The sequence below is a fragment of the Lissotriton helveticus genome, chromosome 11, assembly GCF_964261635.1.
Source record: "Lissotriton helveticus chromosome 11, aLisHel1.1, whole genome shotgun sequence".
In the NCBI taxonomy this organism is placed as follows: domain Eukaryota; kingdom Metazoa; phylum Chordata; class Amphibia; order Caudata; family Salamandridae; genus Lissotriton; species Lissotriton helveticus.
This window is the reverse complement of record NC_136072.1, coordinates 359,375,510-359,402,198: the sequence shown is the minus strand read 5'-3', so window position 1 is coordinate 359,402,198 and position 26,689 is coordinate 359,375,510.

Sequence of the window (26,689 nt, the reverse complement as noted above, 5' to 3'; positions counted from 1 at the left end):
GTGGCGCTCATATGGGAAGGCTCCAACTCTCAAATGGCCCTCAGTAAATTGTATCAGCCGCTAGCGGAGGGGGGACCGGGGGGCCCAAATTATGAGCATTATTATACTGCCGCACAGCTCCAGTGGTCAATGAGGTGGCTAGTGGGCGTCCAGCTCAGCAAGATGTCCGGCTGGGCATTATCCTTATGACGCACAGCCATAATGGAATGGTTATCGGGTGCTAAAACTCGAGAGCATATGAAGCCAGGCAACCTGCTAATGTCTGCAGCCAGCTGTAGTTGGCTCAGATAAGTATACCTAGCACCCGGGCAATGCCGTATGCACCCGCGCTACCACTCGAGATTTTACCAAGGACATTTGCCTGTCATAACCGTCCGGGATTGGAATCCTGGGCAAAACTGGCGCTGGATACTTGGGGCGACTTATTTGCGGATGCACAACTGCAAAGTCTGGAGGGCTTAATTGAGGACTTTGGTGTCAATTTCAATTTCAATTTATTTTATTTATGATTACGGAACTCTTACGAGGTCCACATAAAAATACACAAGGTATACATTCAAACAAATCCCAAATAGAAATTTATAAGAGAAATACAGAGTATGATAAAACAAACATCAAATAGGCAAAATTACACAAAATCTCTATTAATGCCTCCTTAATAAAGATTCAAAAAACATGTAAAGAATCTATATAATTTACAGCAAAATACTTCATTAGGGGGAATCATCATAGCAGAAATAAAATCAGAGGCAGACAAGACATTCAATTGCAAACAAATAGATCTTAGCCATTTACGTCTAAAAGACATTAGGGCTGGGCAAACAAACACTACATGCATTAAGTCTTGAGTTTTTACGTGACAATATTCACAAGCCGCGGAAGAGCCATACCATCTGGATTGGAGCGATTTCAAAGGGAGTAAATCTTGTCTTACTAGAAATATAAGGCGCTTCACACCATGGGGTATATTCCATTGAACATAGGGTTGAGCTTTCCTCATCAGACAAGAATCAATAGCTGGATTAATACCCTTTTTCAAAATTCGAAGCTCTCTATCTAATCTAAACCCTAGTTCCCACGAAGTAGCTTTCAAAAGGGTTTTTAATTGATATGACGATAAAGAGAATAAAGTAATTTCATCCAGTTGTAGTTGGCTCACCGCATATCTAAAATTCTTTATAATTAAAGAATAGTCATTAAGGAGACCCAGCAACTCATTTTTTATTAAATGTCTTAACGTACCTGGTTCACTCTTTGCTAAGCAAAACACCCAGTGAACTATCCCCGCTAAACCTTGAACCCAGCAACTTCGTAGACCGAATTCCTTTCTGAGAGCAGCTGTAGAGCTAACTGTATTGACAGACAGGAGGCTACGCAAGATTTTTCCTTCCGTGGAGTCTAAAAAGCTCCAACTTTTTATATCCGTTAACTCTATACCATAGAGTAGAGAGGCAGGAATTTTGGCTCGATAAACATCTAGTAATATCGAGAAATGTCTTTTACCTGTGGCCTGCCTTATATAGGGATATCAGACTCTTACCCTGCAAAATAGCTTTCCGGATGTTATTGGCTATATGGGCTTTTTCCGATAAATTGCTCATAACAATTTTACCTAAAAAGGTATAGGACTTCACAACTTCCAATTTTTGACCCCCCACTGTCCATGAGAAATTCACAAATTTAGGTCTCTTCCTACCAGATACACACATCACTTTACTTTTAGTAATGTTTATTAGTAGATAATGTTTTTCGGCAAACTTATGTAAAGCTTGCAAACGATTATTCAGCCCAATAGGCGTTAGGTCAAGTATTAAAATGTCATCGGCATACATCAAACACACAATTGGGGAGCCCCCCAAGGATGGGGCAATACCTGTATTATCAGAGAGCACCTTAGGTAAGTCCGCTATATAAAGGGAGAATAGCAGAGGAGCCAGTAGGCAACCTTGCTTTAACCCATTCGCTGTGGGAATAATTCTGGATAATCCTCTTTCCCCACCCATCAACACTCTGCACCAAGTGTCAGAGTGCAAGGCCTGAATTATTTTAATAAGAAAAGGAGGCATCCCTAGATCATATAGCTTTCCCCACAGTAGTGTTCTATCAACTTTGTCAAAAGCCGTGGAGAAGTCGATAAAAGCTCCATAAACTCGACCTCCACGGACTTTAACATATTTCTCCGATATAACCTGGAATGCAGTTAAATTATCCAGGGTACCGTGTTTTTTCCTGAAACCTGTTTGTTCAAAGGGCAAGATAGAAGCCCTTGCCACCCAATCGTTTATAAGTTTAAGGAGACATTTTGAAAAGACCTTGCCTATGGCATCTAGTAAGGCGATTTGTCTGTAATTTTGAGGAAGAGCTCTGTTCCCTTTTTTGAATAACGGAATCAAAATACTCCCTTTCCAAGATAAAGGGACAGTGCCGGTTGAAAAGCAGCACCGAAACACAGGAAAAAGAATTTTGCTCCATAATTTACTCTGCTGTTTTAATACAGAGATGGGAACCTCATCCGGCCCCATCGCGCCAGAAGAGCGCATATCTTTAATAGCTAATTCAATGTCTTTTTCAGACGGGGGGGTCGAATGGAGTAGAGGACGCAATAAAAGGGGTGATGTTCCGTTGCGAATTATTACTACTATATAAAAGCTCAATGTAGTGGACCCAAATTTGCTCGTCTATGGCAATTGGAGTGGAGCAAGATCTAGTACCACAACCTTTGCCTATCAGGGACCAGAATAATCTGGCTTGACCCTTAAAGGATGACTCCCGGAGTTTGATCCATAAGGAGTCCACTTTATCTCTTCTCAATCTTGCCTTCATCCTTGATATCCTTCTCTTTAACAGAGTTAATAAATGATGCCTTTCCTGATTAAAGGATAAATATTGTCCCCTTATTAATTTATTTATTTCAGTGTTTAATTTCCGAAGAGGTTCAGGTGATATTCTTAGTTTTTTACTGGTAGGGGCTTTCCTTGCTAATGTGGTTACCAAATTCAGGAAATCTACAAAACTTAGGAACTCCCTCCCCTCCCAATGGGGCAGATTCTCAATGGTAGATGTTAAGATTCTCAACAACCCATCACAAGTCCTTAAATTCCAATAGCATCTCCCAGAATTGGCACTAAAATTCACCGCATCGGAGTCTAGATGCCAAGGGTCAGCCAGAGGAGGCCTAAGAGCAGCTGTAATAATCAAAATCTTATGGTCACTTAAATCAGAGTCAACAACCAAGACATCCTTCATATAAGAAAAGAAGGAACTGTCTGACACTACATAATCGATAATTGACTCTCCATTTTTTGATTTATGTGTATAAGCTGCAGGAATATCAGAGGGGAGTCTACCGTTTATAATTAGACAATCCACCTTAGAGAGACCTTCCAAAATTAATTTTCCTCTCTTGTTGGTTTTGATATTCATAGGGAACTCGGCTTGGGGGATTTGGAGAGATTCTTCCCTAAGTTTATTTCTGAATAGGTCAAGACCACAATTAGAGATCTTACAATTAAGGTCCCCTACTAACAATATATATGGGGCGGGCGAGGCATCCATAACCTTAGCCAAAAAGGAGAAGAGTAACTTTAAACCCACATTGAATTTAGAATCCGGGGGAATGTAGATATTAATTAGAATAAGCAATTTATTAGGACAATCTAAAAACAGATTTTTCAAAGTTAATACCTGAAACATTTTATTTGGCTCTAAATAATAAGTAAAATTCCAATTAATTGTATTAGTAAGTAAGAAGGCAATTCCCCCCTTTGCATGACCTCTCCTCGAGGGAACTGCACTGCCATCAAATACTAGGTAATCTTTATTTAACAGTAATTTTCCATCGATCCAGGTTTCTTGCAGACAAACTATGTCAACATCTAAGCAAGATAAATATGTCAGTTTTTCCTGTGCATTCTTGATGCCCGCAATGTTCCAGGAAATTAATTTCAACTCTTTGTTAAAAATTTGAATGGGGTTTAAGAGAGGAAGGGGGTTACTAGAGAGAACGCCAGGCAACCAACTCCATTTGAAGTTGTCATCCGTTAACATTCGTTTGGTAGGAGAGGGAGTTTTATATAAAACTTGGCGTTCATTTTTAGATACCCGTATTTTTAAATCCTCAGTTTTAGCTGATGACCAAACAGAGGAATTCGAGCTAGCACCATAAGTTGCCAAATGTTTAGAAAATAGATTGTCATTCGGATCTTTCATAAAATGAGGTGACACATCTATCCCTCTAATTTGCAATTCCTCTGCCCAATGAAAAATATGGTTCAAAACTAATTTAGAGTGGAACCTGACCCTTGCAATTTTCCCTGTATTTGAATCTAACAATAGTACTGAGGCCAAGTCCACAGTCTGAATTATGTTATGTTATGTTATGTTATTGGTTTTTATTGTGCGCACAGCTACTCCAGCTAAGGAGCGTCCTGGCACATTTGACAAGGAAGTGCCTAAAAAACATAACACAACTAAAAAAGAGAACCAGGGAAGAACACTCTAAAATACATAACACAGGCTAGGGGTTAGAGACTAAAACAGGAATGTTTTCAAGGCTTTCCTAAAAGCCATAAGATCCTCTAACAGGCGCAATTCCACCGGGAGAGAGTTCCAGGCTGATGCCGCCTTTACACCAAAGGAGCGGCCGCCCATGCGGCACAGCCTGTATCTGGGGACTACAACCAGGGCATGGCCCTGGGAGCGAAGAGTGCGAGTAGGGACATAAAGGGAAAGAGAGCCAGACAAGATTTCAGGGCCTATGCCTCTCAAGATCTTAAAAGCCAGGCAGAGTATCTTGAAGAGAATACGCTTCCTTATTGGGAGCCAGTGTAGGGAGCGAAGAACATTCGCCACCGAGCAGAATTTAGGGAGGCCGACAATCGCCCTGGCTGCGGCGTTTTGTACCCGTTGTAATCGAGTAAGCTCAGCCTGATTGGCCCCGGCGAGAAGAGAACTCGCGTAATCCAGGCGAGAGATGACAGTGGCCTGGATTACTAACTGTCTAGTTGGGGCATCAAAGTACTTAAGAACAGGTCTTAAGCCTCTCAGCAGACCAAAGCAACAAGCCGCTGTTCTTTTAGTATGTCCTACGAAAGTCAGACCCGAGTCTATCCACACTCCCAGATTTTTCAGCTCCAAAACCGGCGCCGGGGATGGTCCCAGCTCAGATGGCCACCATTGATCACCCCAGAGTTCCGCTCCCCTACCGACAACCATAACTTCTGTTTTAGTGGCATTCAGCTGGAGACAGTTCCCTGTCAACCAGCTAGCCACCGCCTTCAATCCATCCTGAAACCTGGGGGCATCCACTTCCGCATCCCCGCTGAGAGTAACCGCCAGCTGTGTGTCGTCGGCATATGAGACCAATGTTAGGCCCCACTGCCTAGCGACATCAGCTAGCGGTCTCACGTATAGATTAAACAACGTGGGACTCAGTGAGGATCCCTGCGGAACCCCCATGGCCAGTGGTTGGAAGTTGGACTTGAAGGGAGAGATGGAAACACAGAAGGAACGATTGCCAAGGTAGGAGCGGAACCACTGCAGAGCCTGTCCGCCGACACCTATCTCCTCGAGCCGATGCAGGAGGATGCTGTGAGAGACTGTATCGAAGGCGGCGCTGAGATCTAACAGTATCAGCGCCGCCGTCTGTCCAGCATCCAGCACCGCACGGAGATGTTCCACCATCACAAGAAGGGCAGTTTCCGTGCTGTGTCCAGCACGGAAGCCGTTTTGTGTGGGGTCGAGGACATTGGTTCGTGCGAGATACTCAGACAGGGCCAAGTTGACATGGGCCTCTGTTATCTTCGCCGGCCAAGGCAGCAGCGAGATGGGACGATAATTTTCGGGCTTAGATGGATCCAAGGAAGGCTTTTTGAGGATGGGAGACACCACCGCCTGCTTCCACTTAGTTGGAACCACCCCTGCCTCCAAAGATAGGTTGACAAGGGAACACACAACAGTGCGCCCCATAAAGGCCTGCTCTCTAAACAGAGCAGGTCTAACTGGATCAGATGGAGAGCCAGATTTAACTCGCAAAGCGAGTTTGTCAAACCCATCTAAGGAAAGAGGGGGAAAGGAAAGCAGGGTGGTAGAATGTGGCGTCGCATTAGAACTTCCCAAGTCGATCCCTGTATTAGGGAATGCCCGATAGATTGTTTGGACTTTCCCCAGAAAGTACGCTGCCAGGGATTCACAGTGGGAGGTGGAACTCACCACTACAGAGGAAGTTCGCTTTGCTACCAAATCCTTCACGGCCTTAAAGATAGTTTTCGACGGGTTTGGGCTACAGCGAAATTCTGCAGCATAGTAGGCTGCCCGAGCTCGACAAATGGCCCGATGGTAAGTCTTAGTGGATACCGCATATGCAGCTTTTAAATCAGCTCCATATGTCTTTCGCCAAGCTCTTTCTGCCCGTCTCAGGCTCCCTTCAAGGCGCGCAGGGCACTGTCGTACCAGGGGCTCGACTCTCTAGCACTGATTTTACTCGATATGATGGGGATCAGAGTGTCGAGAGCCCTGGTAGTCCAGGAGCAGAAGCGGTCATACCCCTCCTCCACATCTTCCAGTGGACCCAGCGGATCTTCCGCTAGAAGGTGGTGAAAATCCTCAAGCCTAAGTTTATTCCACAATCTCCTTGGAACACATCTCACCGACGGGATGGAAGGAGCCGTCGGGATGGGACATAGAATGGTCACCAGAAAGTGGTCGGTCCATGTTAACGGAGAAATAGATGTAATTTTAGTCTCCGGCAAGTTGGTAAAAAAGGGGTCAAGAGTGTGACCTCCTATGTGGGTAGGCTGCGAAACCAGCTGAACAAGCTGAAAGGCCTCTAAGTCAGCGGCGATGCTGCGGACCGCCAAGCTGGAGGGTATGTCGAAATGTAAGTTCAGATCGCCCAAGATAGAATAATTGGCACACCCTGTGACCAGTGTGCCAAGGGCATCCGGGAACGAACTTCGAAACACCACATCACTACCCGGCGGACGGTACACCACCATCCCAGAGAATGTAAATTCAGGGCTGACAGTGATTTTAAAAGAGGCACTTTCACAACCGGCGATGTTAAGGCCACTCCACACGCATGCAAAGCAAGACCTGACTATAAGCGCTATACCGCCACCTCTGGAAGGTCTGTTCAGAGTGAACATAGAATAGCCAGGAGGACAAACCAGATTTGGAATAGCTACATCCGTGTCCTGAAGCCAGGTTTCCGTGATGGCTAGTAATTAGCCTTAAACTTTCAATCTCACTAAAACATTTAAGAAGAGCCGATCTGTTTAAGATTAGGTCCGTGTCGAAAAGAGGAACAAAATCTAAAAAATCAGTATCTACATTTACTTTTTCTCGTTTAGGCAAACAAATAGGAAGTACATTTGCGGAAGAAACCTGAAAAGGCCCAGCTAGGGGGTCAAGAACAAGCGATTGCACCTTTACTGGTACTGCAGACTCTATGGGAAGAAATTGATTCTTAGATCCCTCAGAATCGACACCACCAGCAGGGTTTGCCTCAGAAGGAGGAACAGTTATATCATCAGATAGAATAATAGATGATTCACTGAGGCCGACAAGCTCTACCTGCGCCTCCAGATCATTTTCAAACACAAGCTTCCTCTGTTTTTTCTTAGAAATCCTTCGGATCAGTTTCCTTTTTTTAATCTATTCTTTTTATGCTTGTTAATCTCTACTTTCTCACCAGTAGTATGTGAAACATTGCAAGCTACTTCAACTTTTTCAGTGTGGACATTGAATATAGGAAACATAGGAGGTTCTTCCACATTTTGCATTTCAATGGGGACCGTAGAAGATACTATGTCTTCATCCAAGATAGCGATACAATTTCCCCCAGCAAAAGCAACATTGTTGATATTAGGCTTTGCTAGAGTTGACACAGGCATTTTTATTATCTGACCATCAGGAATGGGAGGAATGAGAGGTTGCACCATTTGTACCGGTTCTAAAACGTCTCCATTTCACTTGAAAGCTTTTTAGTTTCCCTCAGATTTAAAAAGGTTCTATCGGGCTCAGGAACTTTCCCAGACACTGGATCACCTTGGTTAAGTAAAAGCACTCTTAGGATATGAGTTACCGTATCCAAGACGCAATCAGACCCACCCACAAATTTTTCCAGTAAACGCAGAATTGACGATAATAAGAACTCCAGAGAAAATAAAGTTTTGGAGATCACATCATCGTCAATAGTGGGAGTACCCGCAGGAACATCATCCAAATTAGTGCCCGAACATGAGGTAAGATTTAATTGTTGTAAAATAAAATCAGATTTATTTGAAGGAGTACTATTATGAGGATGATGATCAGAGACTAAAAGAACTTCATTAGAATTTGTTTTAATCATGCAATCGGCAGGACTAACTTCCAAGTGCTTTTTAAGGGGCATTAGATCAATGTCTGGTAAAGTAAAATCACCCACCGGGATTACCGGAGTAGAGAATAGGTCAGGATCAATCGGAGACTGCTCTGTAATCAGATGCGGTGATTTTGGCAAAAGAGAAACCATCGTTTTTGACGAAACATTGCAAGTATTTGAAGTAAAAAAATCAGAAACCACAGGATGAGTAAGTATTTGCCTATGCAAAGTTGTTATTGCCGGAGGCAGCTCCTTCACTATCTCAGGGGGACAGTTATCCTGATGGAACAAGGCAGAAACTTCCATCAGATTGTTCTTATCCCTAGTAAGGGAAGGAACTGCCTCGAGTATTTTATCAGTATTGGAAACATCCGATACTATTTTTTCCTTTCCCCTTTCCCATAAACTGAAAAGTTGACATTGCCCTTTCAATTGCATAGAGGAATTAATTTTATTCCTCAGGGGATTCGATTTTGTCTTAGAGCCTGACCTTCCCATTATAACTCTGCCAGAGCGGAGTTTTTTTGCCGTCATGATAATTTAAAATTTACCACAATATATATAATACACTATATAAAACAATACCAATATTAAAACACTCTTACGATATTGAGAATAGAGTCCAGAGTCAAAACAGTCGATTTTTGGCTAATTATAAGGGGATAGGGCCCAGCACTGGCCTCCTTCGGCCCCGGACGGCCACAGCCCTTGTCCTGGGCGCTTCCCGCGCGCTCCCGCGCAGCGTAAGTGCTGTGCGTGGTTTATAGGAGTCTAATGTCTGAGGGGCGTGTCTGACAGGGAGAGCGGCCCAGGTGACTCGGGCGGGTCAGCAGCAGGGACTCCTGGAACTTGGAGTTCAGCGACCAACACGCTCGCAGCCCTGCAGCTCCTATCGCCAGCACAGTCCGTACAAAGTTCCCCTCCTCTGCGCACTCCAAACGACAAGCGCCACGAAGCGGGACCCGCGGAGCGGGTCCTGCGAGAAGTAGCGCTTCAAGGAAGTGGGCGCTCAAGAGTCTCAAGGCGCCAGGAAGACACACAGGTAACAGGCAGGTTCCAGCAGGCAAGAACGATTTTTAAAATGAATAAAACATAAGACATAAGACATTTGACTGCATTCTATCAGGTTGCCTCACACTGTGGGTTGGATGTATTACGCGCATTTACCACTAGGTGACTTTGGTGTCACGCAGGGCTTATTTCTGCTTTACACACTATTAGCTCATCAATTTCATCAAACATGGGGAAAAGATGAAAGAACCAAACACGTCGCAGGTGTTGCAGACATTGCTCACGCATGGAAAGGGCAAGCAAGTGGTGATGGCATTATATAGCTCCTTGAGACCTGGACCAACTCTTAATTGACAACGATTCAGGCATATTGGGAATCCGACCTATCGATTGACTGCCTCGAGTATTTTATCAGTATTGGAAACATCCGATACTATTTTTTCCTTTCCCCTTTCCCATAAACTGAAAAGTTGACATTGCCCTTTCAATTGCATAGAGGAATTAATTTTATTCCTCAGGGGATTCGATTTTGTCTTAGAGCCTGACCTTCCCATTATAACTCTGCCAGAGCGGAGTTTTTTTGCCGTCATGATAATTTAAAATTTACCACAATATATATAATACACTATATAAAACAATACCAATATTAAAACACTCTTACGATATTGAGAATAGAGTCCAGAGTCAAAACAGTCGATTTTTGGCTAATTATAAGGGGATAGGGCCCAGCACTGGCCTCCTTCGGCCCCGGACGGCCACAGCCCTTGTCCCGGGCGCTTCCCGCGCGCTCCCGCGCAGCGGAAGTGCTGTGCGTGGTTTATAGGAGTCTAATGTCTGAGGGGCGTGTCTGACAGGGAGAGCGGCCCAGGTGACTCGGGCGGGTCAGCAGCAGGGACTCCTGGAACTTGGAGTTCAGCGACCAACACGCTCGCAGCCCTGCAGCTCCTATCGCCAGCACAGTCCGTACAAAGTTCCCCTCCTCTGCGCACTCCAAACGACAAGCGCCACGAAGCGGGACCCGCGGAGCGGGTCCTGCGAGAAGTAGCGCTTCAAGGAAGTGGGCGCTCAAGAGTCTCAAGGCGCCAGGAAGACACACAGGTAACAGGCAGGTTCCAGCAGGCAAGAACGATTTTTAAAATGAATAAAACATAAGACGTAAGACATTTGACTGCATTCTATCAGGTTGCCTCACACTGTGGGTTGGATGTATTACGCGCATTTACCACTAGGTGACTTTGGTGTCACGCAGGGCTTATTTCTGCTTTACACACTATTAGCTCATCAATTTCATCAAACATGGGGAAAAGATGAAAGAACCAAACACGTCGCAGGTGTTGCAGACATTGCTCACGCATGGAAAGGGCAAGCAAGTGGTGATGGCATTATATAGCTCCTTGAGACCTGGACCAACTCTTAATTGACAACGATTCAGGCATATTGGGAATCCGACCTATCGATTGACATAATTGACAAGCAGTGGTTGCAGTGTATAGAATACCCTAAAATTGTGTCTACAAATGCTAGATTGAAGTACATGCAGTTCAGCTATTTACGTCATACTTACTTGACGCCATATAGGCTGTCACGCATGTATCATCCGTCTAGAGACATTTGTACCCGATGTTTCAGGACAGACACAAATTTCGTACATAGGGTATGGACATGTCCCTGAATTGGGGCCCACTGGGGTGAGATTGCGGCGACTTTGGGAGAAGCAACTGATACAATAATCCCTGTACAGGGCCTAAATTTTCTATTTGGTGATACCATGCGTACTGCTGCGAGAAAAAAATCTTAAGAAATCCCTAGATCTCGCTCTGGTGTTGGCAAAGCGGAGAACAGCAATGGCATGGAAATCCAGTGTAGCTCCCAGCACGCGTATATGGTTACTGGATCTTCGCAAAGCATTGGTGGCTGAACACACGACACAAACATTGGGGGTACACCGAGACAGACCGCGAGCCAACCCCATGCACTGGCAAGATTATTTATCTTTCGTGGGAGGTAAATTGAATACGCCTAGCGCCACACTAAACTGATTGGCTAACTTCTACTAGGCATATTCTGCTAGGTACATATATGAACATGCTGCCACATACCAGCGCGCAAGTCAAGTAGACCTCTACACCATGGGCGTAACGAAGGCCCCCGCAGCCCCTCGGGTGTGGGGGGCCCATGAGCTCCAGGGGCCCCCTGCAGCCACAGTACACTCATACTATAAGCGTCCGTCTTTGGGAACAAGTTTTAAAGTTATATCCGTTGCATGTTTTGCATTCTGCATGCACGCGCGCACGCTTCAGCGCTGTCTTCAGCCTCAGGATGGGGCAGAGCTGTGCTGGTGTGATAGAATTGTTATGCACAGTGTAAACTACACGTGCAGATGTGTCCGTGTCAGACCAAAGCAAAATGGAATTGGCAGCTGCAGTCTTCTGCCACCAGCGCCGCCCTGTGCCTTCCACCGAAGCTGGGGTCTCAGGGGAGTTGGTAAAAGAGAGTAAGGCTATGGCGTGACTGGCAGTAGCAGTCCAGTCGCTCACTACTGGGTTAAGTTTAGGTATGTTCACTACTCTGCAGTCTGCAGTTCATCAGCAGTGTTTTCACAGTTTTTTTCTACTTGTATTTTTAATAGTTTAGTTATAAAGACTAAGCGACAGTTTCTCAACTGCAAAAAACACACAAAAAATACCAAGACGGAAGAGCTAAGGGTGCACCAGCTTTCTTGTTCAGGTGACTGGGGTAAAGTGTCAAAGTGTCACTCGAGACTTGTCAGCATCACAAATCGGCGCTCTGCAAATCTAGAAACACCACTTTTAGCGCCCAGAGACCCTAACAGCAGTTCAGGGAGACTGATTGTAATGTCCAGCTGCTGGGCGCCCCGAGCCGAGGTACCCCAGCTGTGGGGCCACGTAATTCACTGCCCCCGCAGTGAATGAAGTCTCATGCAGGCAAAGGGGTAAGTGACTGGAAGCCCTTCCTGGCATTAAACTCTTAATTACTTTCCTTCCGAGGCCACTGCTCTTTCATTTCCAATTCCCTTTCACAGCGCTGCAGAAATTATGTTCATTTTCCACAGGTGTCTAAGCCCATGAGCGGCTGCAGAAGCGAGAAGAGGATGTGGCATAGCGACCAGAGCTGCTGACTTTAGCGCAGGTTCGAGTTTCGGCATCGGGTCAGCATCCTGTGATTCTGGACCAATCACTTAATCTCCCTGTGCATAACAACAATGAATGTGTCCTTATGTAATGTTATGGGACTGGTGCAGAAGCAGGGGTGTATATGGCGAACAGTGACACAGTTTGACTGCTTCCTCCTGGAGATTATGACGTGTCAGGCATGCAGTTTGAAGGTCAGATGTTCATGAATAAGGCTTTATGCATGGGCTTTTCAATCTCTTTTGTATTTTTCAGAAGTTTAGTTCCTTTTTGCAGTGCATGTTTTTTTACTTTTATAACTGTGATGCTCTAGCTGGACGTTTTCTTTTCTGCTGCCCTCAGAACCCTAGACATTGTAATGAGTAGCTGTCCTCTTTTCAAGATTTCAAGTTGGATGTTGGCCTTCCATTGGTTCTGTGTGCAGTTTTGGCATTCCTAGGGGTTGAGATTAATTCTATTAGTATGGAGGCCAGGTTACCAGCAGACAACAACTGTCAATGGTGCATTTGTTCCACGACATGTTGGTGAAAAGGAAGGTTCAAGTGAAGATCGTTCAAGCGCTCTGAGGCCTTCTGAATCTAGCATGCAGAGTGGTGAGGGAAGCAAGGACATTTTGCAGGAGGCTTGTTTTCTCACTGCCAGGGCAGGGCTGGACGCATCATACAGCCAGATAGTCAGTGAGAGTGAGGTCAGATTTGAAAGCATGGAGGGTGTTTCTGAAGTATTTTAACACAATTTCTGTGTGTGATCTGGGTGATGAGGCACATTCATCTTTTGTGATCTAATCAGATTATGTAAGAGGAGCGTTTTTTGGTGGGGAAGACGGTGTGCAGAGCAGTGGCCAGTGGACTGGAGAAGGGAGGGTCAGAGTTTCGCCTTTTTAGAATTCTTTTTACTTCTGGTGGCTTTTGGCATTGCCGGGCGATCAATACAGGAACATGCAGGGTCTGTTTAATGTTCATACTGTGGCAGTGATGCTCCCTGTAAAGGAGCAGCCTGCCCATGATGTCCACGATCTAGTACTTTTACAGGTGATTGTCTCAGGGTGCCTGAATTACAGCATCATCTTTAGGGCATAGGATGTCCCAGGTATTGACAATGACGTTGCACAAGCATTATCTCATTCTAAGTGATGGTGATGCTGTGGGCTTGCACCATATGAAGATTGAGGGAAGGCTCCAAAGCCAACAGAATGATGGAGGACAGGAGGAAGCAGATTGTCGCATTGGTCCAGGGGACCTTGGCGGCGTCATAAAAAGGAGCGTCTTCTCAGATCTGGGCAGGAGCAAAGAGGAAGCCATTGGAGGATGCGCACAGTGGGAATCGGAGGAAGGATGTGGTCACTTTTAACAAGTTGATGATTGAAAATGGTCGGTCCTAGTGACAATCGCTGGTAAGGTAGTAGGGATTGCTTTATGCTATTAAGAGGTTACCAGCCACTGGCTGAGGAAATGTAGAGGAGGTCAGTGGAAGGGTGGGGGACAGGGCAAGACGGGTGCCAGAGGGTGAGGAGGCAAATCTCATTGGCTGTGTTGAGGGGAGTTTTGTAGTCGCTGCCTGAGGTATGTAAGAGCGAAGGGGAGGTGGTATTATTATCAAGGGCATGTTGTTTGTGGGCATTTTGGATGTCGGGGTTGAAAAAGGGAGCTGTTTGAGACAGAAGAAGGTGGTGTGAGAAGCAAAGCGGTTGAAATGCAGGCCTGCAAGTCTACAACCAATCAGAGACATAGCTGTCCATTTATCAGTGGTGATGAGGATGTATCCCTTACAGCACAGGTCAAGTCTACAGTGGTTGTGGTGGTGGTTGTCAGGACACATCCCACACAGCACAGGTCCAATCTACTGTGGTTTGGAGGTGGTGAGAACATATCCCAAAATACAGGTCCAGTCTATTGTGGTTTGGTGGTGGTAAGAAGTATCCCATAACACAGGTCCAGTCTACTGTGGTGGTGGTGGTAAGGACATAACCCATAACACGGGTGCAGTCTACTGTGGTGGAGGTGATGGTAAGGACGTATCCCATAAAACAGGTCCTGTTTACTGTGGTGGTTAGTGGTAGTAGTGAGGATGTATCTTATAACACAGGTCCAGTCTACTGTGGTGGTGGTGGTAAGGACGTATCTCATAACACAGGTCCAGTCTACTGTGGTGGTGGTGATGGTAAGGACGTATCCCATAACACAGGTCCCGTCTACTGTGATGGTGAGGACATATCCTATAACACATGTCCAGTTGTTAGAAGTTGGCATGGTATATGATGTCCACAGTTCTGTGGGCACCTTGTATCAGTCCAAACAATCCCTTATGGGGGTGGTTGTAAGTCAACCTTATAGACAAGCTATCCTAAGGGTAGCATGGACTAAGCAGCCTTAAAGGCTTAACTCAAGAGGGCATGTGAAGCCAGCTGTTTTACCATATGCAATCCTGTAATATCAAATGAAAGGACACCACACAAGTTATATATTATAAAAATATATGTATTTATTCTCAGAATAATCCCCAGTAATCTTTATGAGCAATGAAGCACAAGCGTTTAAACAAAAGCACAATATAACATATGAAAGTTGAACAATTATGGAGGGCTTTGGGAAATGCTGGGACTATACTGGACTAACAGCAGTTAGGACGGGAGTAGCCCGCGGGATTCGGGTGCAGCGCTTAAAGCGCACGCATGCGCCAATGCAAAGTCAATGGTGCGTAAAAGTTATTGAGTTACAGTTTTAAGAGTCTTCCGACTGGACTAGAAGGACAAAACTTTAGACTTAGACACTGGAGGTGTAAACCACTACAGGAGCACCGGCGTTCAAGAGTTACCTCACCCACAGGAAGCGGGTGCACAGGTGCAAAGGTGTGTCGGGTTTCGTCACGCAGTTCTATGGTGCCTGGAGATGAAGATGCTGCAGGCGTCCAGAAGAGAAGTGTCCGGTGCGATCAAAGGGTGGATCGAAGATGTAGAGTACCTGAAAGCAGAGGGGACAGAGTCTTGGTTACTAGCCAGTGACCAGGAAGGAACCAGGAAGGAACCAGGCGATGTCGGGCGCAATCAGGTGCTTGTCGTGAAGCTTGTCTCCACTGCCACGTGGACTCTGGTTCACCGAGGATGTCCTGGAGTGGATCACAAGCTGTCCCACAAAGGTTCTCGCTGTCGGCGGTGTTGGCTTCCGGATCGGAGTCAACAAATTTTGGCAAAGGCAACCCACGCAGGATTTAAAGATCGCTTCTTACTCGGACCAGCAAGGTCAGAGCGGGTGCTCCTTTTCAGGGGAGCGAGGGCCAGTCTGGAGCAACCAGACCAGCTGTGTAAATTCTTAGGTTCGTTGGTTCTGGGGCCACTAGCCAACGGGCAAGTGACCGGCCCAACGCGTCGAGCAGGAAAGTGCAAAAGGGCCCCACACAGTACTCGGTGAGTGTGGCGGGAAGAGCTTTGGTACAAAAGCTGCTTGGGGCTGGCGCTTCTCAAACTCCAATGCACAGCTTCGAGGAATCCTCGGGAGCTGCACGGTCAGCGCTTCGTGGTTTTTCCAAGATGGCAGCTCCCACGCTTCAGGTCACCTCCATGGGTCTCAGCTCTGCATAGACTGTGGATCGGGCTGTTGAAAAGCAGGAAATCTGGGTCTTGTTGATCTCTGTTGCTCGAGTTCCGGCGGGAACTGCAACAAAGCAAACGTCGAGGTGCTTGATGGTGCCTGTTTGCACAGGGTGGGCACTCCTTGACCACAAGGGATATTCTTCAGTCTTCCACGTCGAGTGGGATGTCGAAGGGTCCAGAGTTTCATTTCATAAGTTTCAGTCAGGATAATCTGATGTGCATTGGCACACTCCTACCTTTATTCCAAATCAAGGGGCTGGATTACCTGCTAGGTCCCTCCTATGGGTGGGACCCAGGAAGGGGGTGGTTACACCCCTTTTCTTTTGTCCAGTTTTGCGCCAGGACTGGGGCTGGCAAGCCCCAGAACCGGTTTGACTGGAATTTGCCCGGGGACACCTTGTGCACCCCAGCCAGTGTCTAGTTTCTTTCAATCCTTCCTGCTACAATCCACTATCTCCTGTCTGGGGTGGTGTGACACCTCCCTGTGACAGGAAACCCTTTGTCCAAGCCTCCACTGCCAAGTTTCGGTCAGCAGCAGGAGGTCAGACATGTGTCTGTGGCAGCAGCATCCATTTTGTGATGCTGGGGCTCTGGTTAGGATTAACCGCGTTTTTAGTAAAGTAACATGTCTTCTCCCTCTAGAAGGGTGGGATGCTACCCCCGTCGCCAGAACTGGCGAGGGGGTAGTATTCCAAAGTGTATGACACCAAACACGACATGTTTTGATAAAGCCAAACCCAAGTTAGCAATAACCGCAAGGATTATAATGCACTTAAGAGTATATGGTATGGCAGTATCACTGAAACAGCAGTACGGAAATGGTTCCGACCACTGCAGACAGGCTCAGCTCATGCTAGAGCACCATCTCACATAAAACCAAGCACTCTGCCTCCAGGATTGTTAAGGCCTGCCATAGGAGTGACTGATAGGTATATATGTGTCCAGATATAGGTTTAGATATAGGTATACTATATCTAAGCAAGGGTGATTACACCACCTTGCCCCAGCTGAGTGATCCGCCAGTTGTGTCGATTTAAGTACCAGCCAGGGGTGGCAAAAGATATGCTGCAGCCCCTGGTAGGCCTTGGATGCACCTATGCCCTGGGCACCTACAGTGCATAGTACAGGGGCTGACAAGGTGTCCAGTACCAATTTAGTTATGCACCTAGGGTACATGGAGTCCATTTTAAGAGAGAGCAGAGAGCCTGGGACCCTGATTAGCAGGATCCCAGGCCAACTATGTCGAAAACCAGCTAAACACTAGGCAAAAAATCTGGGGTAACCATATCAGGTATCCACCCTCCTACACCAGTCTACTGTGGTGGTTAGTGGTAGTAGTGAGAACGTAGCCCATAACACAGGTTCAGTCTACTGTGGTGGTGGGCGTAAGGACGTATCCCATAAAACAAGTACAGTCTACTGTGGTGGTGATGAGGACGTATTCCATACAGCACAGATCCAGTCTACTGTGGTGTTGGTGATGGTGAGGACGCATCCCACACAGCACAGGTCCAGTCTACTGTGGTTTGGTGGTGGTGAGGATGTATCTCATAAAACAGGTCCAGTCTACTGTGGTGGTGGTGGTAAGGAAGTATCCCATAAAACAGTTCTAATCTACTGTGGTGGTTAGTGGTGGTAGTGAGGACGTAGCCCATAACACAGGTCCAGTCTACTGTGGTGGGGGTGATGGTAAGGTTTATCTCATAAAACAGGTCCTGTCTACTGTGGTGGTTAGTGGTAGTAGTGAGAACGTAGCCCATAACACAGGTTCAGTCTACTGTGGTGGTGGGCGTAAGGACGTATCCCATAAAACAAGTACAGTCTACTGTGGTGGTGACTGGTGGTGGTAAGGAAGAATCCCATAAAACAGGTCCAGTCTACTGTGGTGGTAATGAGGATGCATCCCACTCAGCACAGGTCCAGTCTACTGTGGTGGTGAGGACGTAGCCCATAACACAGGTCCAGTCTACTTTGGGTGGTGGTGGTGATGAGGGCGTATCCCATACAGCACAGGCCCAGTCTACTGTGGTGGTTAGTGGTGGTGGTTAGGACGTATCCCATAACACAGTTCCAGTCTGCTGTGGTGGTGGTAAGGACTTATGTGATTGTTGTCTCAGTTAAATTATATGCTCTTGACAATAATGTTACAAATGGTGTAGTTTATATATTAAGAGTGTTTCCCACTTTCTTATTAAAACTTTGAACGAGAGGCATTTCATTAAATGTTGGCGGTTTCAAAGAAAAATATACCAGATATTTGGGAGGTGGGGAAAAGAGGTAGGTGGTGAGCTGGGCCGCTGGGAGGGGGCCCCCCTCCATGTACTTTGCAGGGGGCCCCCTCAAGTTTCGTTACGCCACTGCTCTACACTAGGCAGGTTGTTGTCTGCCCAAGCAAGATTTCATACTCTTGCAAACAATGCGACAACGCGATATATGCTGCATCCTCCCCTCTGTGCATCTCCTTTTCTCTCCTTTTTCTCTTTCTCTCTCTCTTTTTCTTTCTCCTCTCTTCCCTCCGCCACCCCCTCTATCGTCCTCGCCGCTTCTGCTTTCCCCCCCTTCTTCTAAGGGGGTCCACATGTAAGTAATCACTTTGGCACATAGAAGACCCGAATCGTATAATGTACAGGAGTAAATCGAGATCGTACAGTTTGTGTTTGTTTCATGAATCGTTTGGTGTGGAATTATGTAGCCTGAGAAGAGCGTCAATCGATTTGTATTTTTCTTTCAGTTTGTAAAGTGTTTAAATATATGGACGTGCACAATTGGTGGACAGTTTTTTCTTTGTCTTCACTCTCTCTCACCAAAATGAAACGTGTGAAATAACTTCACTGTACTGTTTTGTATGTTAACACTGGCCCATTGTATTATGCACACATCGTGAAAACCAATAAAGACGATTTAAAAAGAAAAATATAGGAGAAAAATCAAGTAAAAAAAAAGTGGGCTAAAAAGAGCTAAAACAGAAGAGCAAACATGGGGGTGAAAGCAAAGCGAACCTAAGTAAAAGAGAAAAACGGGCTGAAACGATCAAAAGCAAAAGAGGAAAATCAGGTTGAAAGTGGAAAGCGCTTTAGTAAAAGAGAAAAATGGCCTGAGGCAGAAATAGCTTAAACTGGCTCAAAGAAGGGCGAAAGAGCAAAAGTGTAAAAGAAAAAGGCTGACCAGGAGATGGAAGAGAGGAATGTGAAGGTGAGAGAGAGAGACAGAGAGAAAGAGAGGGAGAGAGAGAAAAACAAAGCGAAAGAGAAACAAAGGAATGAGACGGGAGACTCAAGGCAGCGAGCCCGGTCTGAAAGGACCTTAGACTGGTCTGAAGACCAGTTACAGGTAAGTAGGGGGCTGGGCCAAGGAACCTGCTTACTGGCATCATGCAGTGGCCACCACTACTACTTATGTCCTGGGAGGCGAGAGAAGCGCAGTGAGTGGTGGGTGGGATCACGCTGTGGAGAGGGAAGAAGACACAGGAGAGAAGAAGCAGGTAAGGAGGGGAGAAGGCAGGGGTGGAAAAAAGATGCAGGAAGGTGTGGTGGGGCCAAGGACCTCCGGCAGCGTACAGAGGAAGATCGCTTTAGGCCTGAAAAAAGAAGGAGCAAAATGGGGTGAAAGCAGAAAAAGCTTAAGTAAAAGAGCAAAACAGCTGAAATCAGCAAAACGGGGTAAAAGTAGAAATACCTTAAGTAAAAGTGAAAATAGGGCTGAGCCAGAAAGAATTTAAAAGTGCTGAGAGAAGGGTGAAAGAGCAAACGTGCAAAAGTGCAAAGGAGAAAGGCTGATTAAATCAGAGAGATGTGTGAAGATGAGAGAGCTGAAGGAATCAGGTTGGAGCGTTGAGGCAGCAATAAGCTGGGTCAGAAAGGGCCTTGGACTGGTCGGTGGAAAGGTTACAGGTAAGTGGGTGGCTGAGCATAGGCATCTAACACAGGAGACGGTCTTGTGGACTTTGGAATGACAGGAGAGACGTCTTAAGATCCGTTGGCTCCCAAAATCCTCTGCAGTGTGATATATACACAAAGTTCTTGAGCCTTAATTTCTCAAAAACTACTGAACACATTTACACCAAATCCCAAAAAGCATGCTTTTGGACCACATTTTAGCTTTGTTCCTTTCAGCAGTTTTTTCAGTATCGCTGTTCAATTTTTTAATAGAAAAAAGAATGGGGACAATGTGTTTAGGACCTCCCCCATTTCCTTAGTCCCACTTGATGGACTTGCCCTGAAACTTTCCTAGAAGGAGCTGAGGTGGATGAGAATTTCTTGAAAAAAAGTTTTGTGAAGTTTCGTCAAACGGTGGCAAAGTATAAGAAAACCACACAAAAAAATGAACACAGACCTATAGCTGCATCTAACTATCTCACCATTCAGAGTTATCCTTCTGATAGACATATGTCGCAAATCAGGTCCTAGACAGCATTTTATCCGATAGGTCAAAGGTATTTGTTATAAGGAAGTTCTAGGCCTGATCTTCAGATATCATAGCTAACCTTCATTTTATTACATATGTACAAAGCTAGAGCTGTGAAGAGCCCTCGGCACATTTGTCTTTCAGACATGAGACCTATGAGACAGATCTATCCGGCAGGTAAGAGAGCAGTTAAAAGCTGGAGCCTATGTCAGGTGCCACCCCTCATGTTACACAGAATTATCACACCAAAGAGTCGAAAGCATAGCTTTCTCTTGGCTTGTCCATAACTTCAGCAATAGCGCCCACTCTAGGCTAAACAGCTCTAAGATTGTTTTGTGTTCACAGTGGGTTATATGTTTACCTTCTTTTGAAGTCTCTTGGGGGCATATTATCAAGAACGGCGTTAAATATTATCGCCGGTTTAGAGGCAGAAAACTGCTGCTAAAACAGCGATATTGGGCTTGATAATATGCCCTTGAGAATTCCAATAGAAGTCCATGTTCTGGTGTGAACATGGGCTTCTATTGGAATTCTCCAGGGCATATTACCAAGCCCATTTCTGCCGCTAAACCGGCGATAAGTTTAACGCCGTTATTGATAATATGCCCCATAATTTGAAAACTGAGCTATAAAGACGCCTCGGGATTATGCGAAATTTAACATATCACTCCACAGTGTGTGTCTCGTTAGAAGTAGGGCCACGTGTACTTTGGAGTGACGAATAATATGTCAATTAATATTGATAAACATCGAATAAAGATCAATCAAAAAGCATCCTTAGCAGAGAGGCAGACTTCAAATGGATGGTCACAGTGTAAAATACTGATACTAAGGTCCACAGCAACAGCGGTGCACACTTTTCTGTGATTTCGGATTTTAATAATGACGTGAATAGCAGACATAACAAGAGTGTAAAGAAGTCGGAAAGGCATACCATGAGTGCCAACTCTTGCTGCACATCCATGACTTCTGCATTGTGATTCATGCATTCCTGTCCCTGCGTGACAAGACACATAGGAACAAAACGCGGTGCAGGGGTGGGTGGAAGCCTTGAACACTCATCATCTTGTTTGCTTATCCATTGACCACTTCCTTGTGCAATAGTAGTAATACCGGATAATCAGACTCAGTTCCTCATTCCTATAGTGAATAAAAACCTAGTCACTACTGGCCTTTGCCATGTCCAAGAAGCAGAATTTTGCTGCCTGCCTCTGAGAAGACGTGCAAATATCCTAGGGAGCTTCACACTGTACTCCGGAGATTTAGTCTGCAAATTACTGCGTCCTGAGGTAAGAGCATTACCGATAATGTGTGTAGTAAAGATGATATTGCTGCAAGTTCTTCTAATACTAATAACAATCATGGTGACAATATATGGCATAAAGTACCCACTACTGTGTGTTACGTATATTCCACGACACCGAGGGGTTGGGTGAGTCTCTAGAGAAAGAAGCCAATGGGCCAGTTCCTTTAAAGGGTAATGGACCTAAGAGGTGACGTACGCTGTTCTCTTTACGTATTGTAAAGGCTATTTTAGTTCTTAGAAACATGGTCACGCACATCACGGCTCTCAATGTAACTCTATTTTAATTTCTTGGTTTACAGCTCACTTCGAAAGACATTCACGCCTACAGGTTGCGGGTAGGTAGAGGGAATGTGTTATCAAGTGTGTCATCTCGATTGATAAAATAAACCTGTAATGTAACGCAGAAACATGGGTATTTTTAAAGAGACTTACTATTAACTTCTTGACATGTGTAGATATATAGAGTGAAGGATCAATAGATCCTTGATTCTTAATCACCTTTAGCAGTGCAATGTATAATCTTGCTACAAAATTGCCTCTTCATCAACAAAAGTGCATTTATAAGCTGGAAGGTTTCAGAAAAAAGAGCGGTGCGGTATGACATTCTTCTTTTGGCCAGGGCCGGCTTTAGGGTGCTGCGATCAGTGCCACCTCACCAGGAGCCAAGCTTGGGTGCTGTATTTTCAAATATGTGACAGGCATAAAGGCTTCGAGCTGAGTCACCTAAGGGCCAGCAATTTTTAGGCATAATAAAAATGTCAGTTTAAGTCTTGGGCTTTATGTATTTGTCGGAGAGATCAGAGTTTTGCCTAATCCCAATTTTGACTCTTCATAAAGTAGCGAAGAAGGATAGTGTGCCACCTGCAGAGCACTACGTTTAACATGCAGATCAAATAATGAATTTTAATATAGATAGCTCAAAGGGTTAGTGCTGTTATCACAAAGTTATTTTTGTTGCATGCAGGTCATAAGGGGCAGTCCTAATTTAAAAGTGTGCTATAAACCAGGATCAAATAGTATTAGGGAAACTGCTAGCCATGGGGTTTGAACCTGATTGTTTTCCCCCCATTCTTTCATTATTCAAAGGTTGATAAATAGGGTCCCTTTAAATAATAATAAATACTTATCAGTTAAGACAACCCTAACCACTAGGTCAAGTTTTAAATCCCGAGCTTGTATTTCTCCAGACCAAGTACTCTTAAATTAGAATGGCTACCAGTGTTGATGACATATGACTCCTAAACCATGTAGCACTCATTGTCTCGAGTAGCATTTCCTATACATTGATTTACACACATATGAGTCATTGTCTCTGTATATGTCTCTGTCTCTGTAGCACTCCTACACCCTACACTGGGATGAGTAAAGCTATAAAAAATGTAAATACACATGAGAGAGGGTCTGTGTAGAGATGAGGGGCACCATTGCAGGGTGGTACTAGGAAAATCCTTGTAGAAGGAAGGGGCATATTATCAAGAACGGCGTTAAAAATGATCGCCGGTTTGGCGGCAGAAAACTGCAGCTAAGGCGGCGATAATGGCTTGATAATATGCCCTTGAGAATTCCAATAGATGTCCATGTTCTGGTGTGAACATGGGCTTCTATTAGAATTCTCCAGGGCATTTTATCAAGCCCATCATCGCCGCTTTAGCAGCAATTTTCTGCCGCTAAACCAGCGATAATTTTAACGCTGTTCTTGATAATATGCCCCTAAGTCTTTTAAGGGGAGGTGGTGGGAATTGTCAACAAAAATTGTCGCACCGGGTGGCACAAGCTGTAAAGCTTCATACTTCAAAAGGGTAGAGGTGTGGAGCTGCGGCCAGGGAGACTGATGCTCGAATCTGGGGCTCACGGTTCGATTGCCGGTGGCAGATTAGCCCAGCACCATGTGACTCTGGGCAATATCTTGCTTAATGCTTAATCTTCCCGAAGGCGCCTGGGGTCCCTTACGGGTGATTGCTCACGCTTTACAAATGTGGATTATTATTCTATACTGGTCTGCTATCATGGAACATTAAAAAACGATAGACGATGCAGAAAACAGTTTTGTGATGGTCATATGACTTTAAGGCTTGCAGCAGTGATTCCTGGCGTTCTATATAAGAAATGTTTGGTCCAGTATCAAAGGCAATGGAGTCACTGGTATTCTCATTACTCAGCATTAGTCTGCATTTGCAGGTGTGCTGCTGGGGAATAGAGTAAAGGAAATGTCTACTGGGGTGGGACTTCACTGTATGCAGAGTAATACAGAATAGGCAGGCAAAATATTGTTACACAGACTTATTGACATCCTAAAGACCAGCAGTTGGTTACCAGGCAAAACCAAACATTGTCAACAAAACCAATGGCTGAAAGGGCTGACCCACTGCCTAACTGTATTTATGCTATTCTGAAGGGCTAAGCCAATATGCAAATCGAATTCTGATGAATAATTGAAGTGTGCTTACCTAAAGCCCATATTCTCTAAGTGATATTATGTATTATTTTCTAGAATACCACGGCTGGTGAGACATTTACATGGTCTTTTAGTCACACCTAAAACACACACAAATAGATAGACCACAGGGAATTGGTGTGGTGGGTACACTTGTCAAGATCATCACATTAGTCGCTTAAAGACATGGAACAAGTATGGCACTGAGGAAGCAGTGCAAGTTTCCTTTATAGACATGGAGCAAGTATGCTATATGCTACTGCTGGGCCAGTCAGTGCAATCTTTCATCAAAGACATGGAACAAATGTGGTACTGCAGGCAGAGTGACATTTTAATTCAAAGACATGAACAAGTGTGGCACTGCAGTGCCAGTGAAAGCTTCCTTCAAAAATACGGACCAAGTGTGGTACTCAGGGCCAGTGGAATCTTGCTTCAAAGACATGGAACAAATGTGGTACTACAGGGTCAGCCAGTTCAAGTTTCCGTCAAAGACATGCAACACGTGTGGAGCTGGACAGCACCATTTGACACCTTCCTTAGATGCAACTAGAAGCAGCATTTCAAATGTGTTACAAGTGTCAGCAACAGCACAGGTGTATGAGTGAAAACTTGACTCAGACGCTTAGTAAAATTTCCATGCACAAAGAAGGTGTGGCACCTTGCTGGTGTACCTGCTTCATTCAGACCCATAGAACAGATACCGATTTGGTCAGAAGCAATTCAAGCTTCCTTCACTAGCACAAAACATGCACAACATCTACAGAAGCAGCCAAGGCCTGAATGTAAACACATACACACAATTTTCAACATTGGGCAGCAGTGTAAGTTACCGCCACATGCAGCACAGGTGCATGATAGTCATCAACAGTGCAAGTTAAGAAATCCTCAGACGCTAAACAGGTATCACACTGGCAGAAGCACCTAAGCTTATTTGAGGCACAGACTACATAGAGTGAAATATATAGTTAGGTGATTCAGCGAAGGCTTGAGCCAAATCTTAGGCTCTGGTTCAGCTCCAGCTAAAGACCAAAAAGAGCTGAGCTTTCTTGTGACTTCTGCTTGCTTCCCACGCTCTAACCTCTTTTCCCATGAATGAAAGACTTAAATGCTAATGTCAAACAGGAGTCAGAAAGGGATACCAAGATAGTTGCTAAATTACACAATTAGAGACCAGATAAACTGGACTAAATTCTGACTTGACCACTTGATCAAACTGTGTGATACTAAGCAATTATTTTATCTTATTGTGCCTCAAATTTTTCATTATGACACATGAGAACATCTTGAAATATGCAAGGGTGTGAGCTGTACACAAATCTCTCTAGTGTTTGACTTATAATGCTTGTGTTTCTCTTATAATGCTACTTTGTGTTAAACTAGAATATAGTACACGTAATGGGTGCACGTGACAACTAACTAGCGTCTTATTTCCTTAATTGTATCGTAATCAGAGTGGGGTTGGGGGTATGATTTTTTAAAATTCATGTTTAAAAACTCACTTTTAATAAATGCCTCCCAATGCAGTGATATACTCTAATGTACTAAGGTGAAACCCTTGTAAAAGAAATATTCTTTTTTTTAATTTTGAAGATTTTTTATCATATTTTTACATAATATTTGTTGCACGACTTCCTGCCAAATTTTACAATGGCTCAGCTTCTGCCTAGGATCTTGGAGCCAACTGGACTCTAAGAGCCTTCACTCGCTCGTCCAGCTCCAATATAGTACTGTGTATAACAGTTACTCAAGTTCACCCTCTCTCAGTACCTCGCTTTAGGGAGCAACATCTTGCTTTCTGATTTTTCATAAAGAAGAATTGTGCATTAGTGACCACAAGAAATACTTTACAGATACCTGTACATTTTTTGCATAAAATGAAGCGATGCTCAAATCATGGATTTTCCCTGTTCCAGCACTTTATTGTAAGTAAGTCTGTGTTTTTTTACTAATCAAGCAATATCTGGTGTTTTGTCAAGCACCAGGTTCAAGTCGCACAACGATGCAAGGAGTTGCAACAAGTCAACAGACAAAGATTCTCGCCCACACCTTGTACAGCGACCCTCCTCCTAGAGAGTGACGGGGTGAGGTGTGGTCCCGTTGGCCTACTGGCGTCTCGATCCCCTTCAGGACGGGTCTCTACCCACATCTCTCCACGGCTCCTCTGTCTCAGCGGTGATACTCGTCTGCTTCGGCATCTTAGTTTCCTCTCCCTCTGTCCTTGCCTCGTCTTCCAACTTTGACATGGCTCCCTGGGGTCTTCTTCCATCCTGCTTGTCTCCTGATAGGACTGTTGAGGGAAGTGTCACTGGCCACGCCCCTTGGAGCTCATCCTTGTGGCCGCTGATCACTCCACAGCCTGTATACACAAGAACAGTACATCATTGAAGGTGTCCGAAGGACAATATAGCACTATAGTTTGATGTCCGTCATC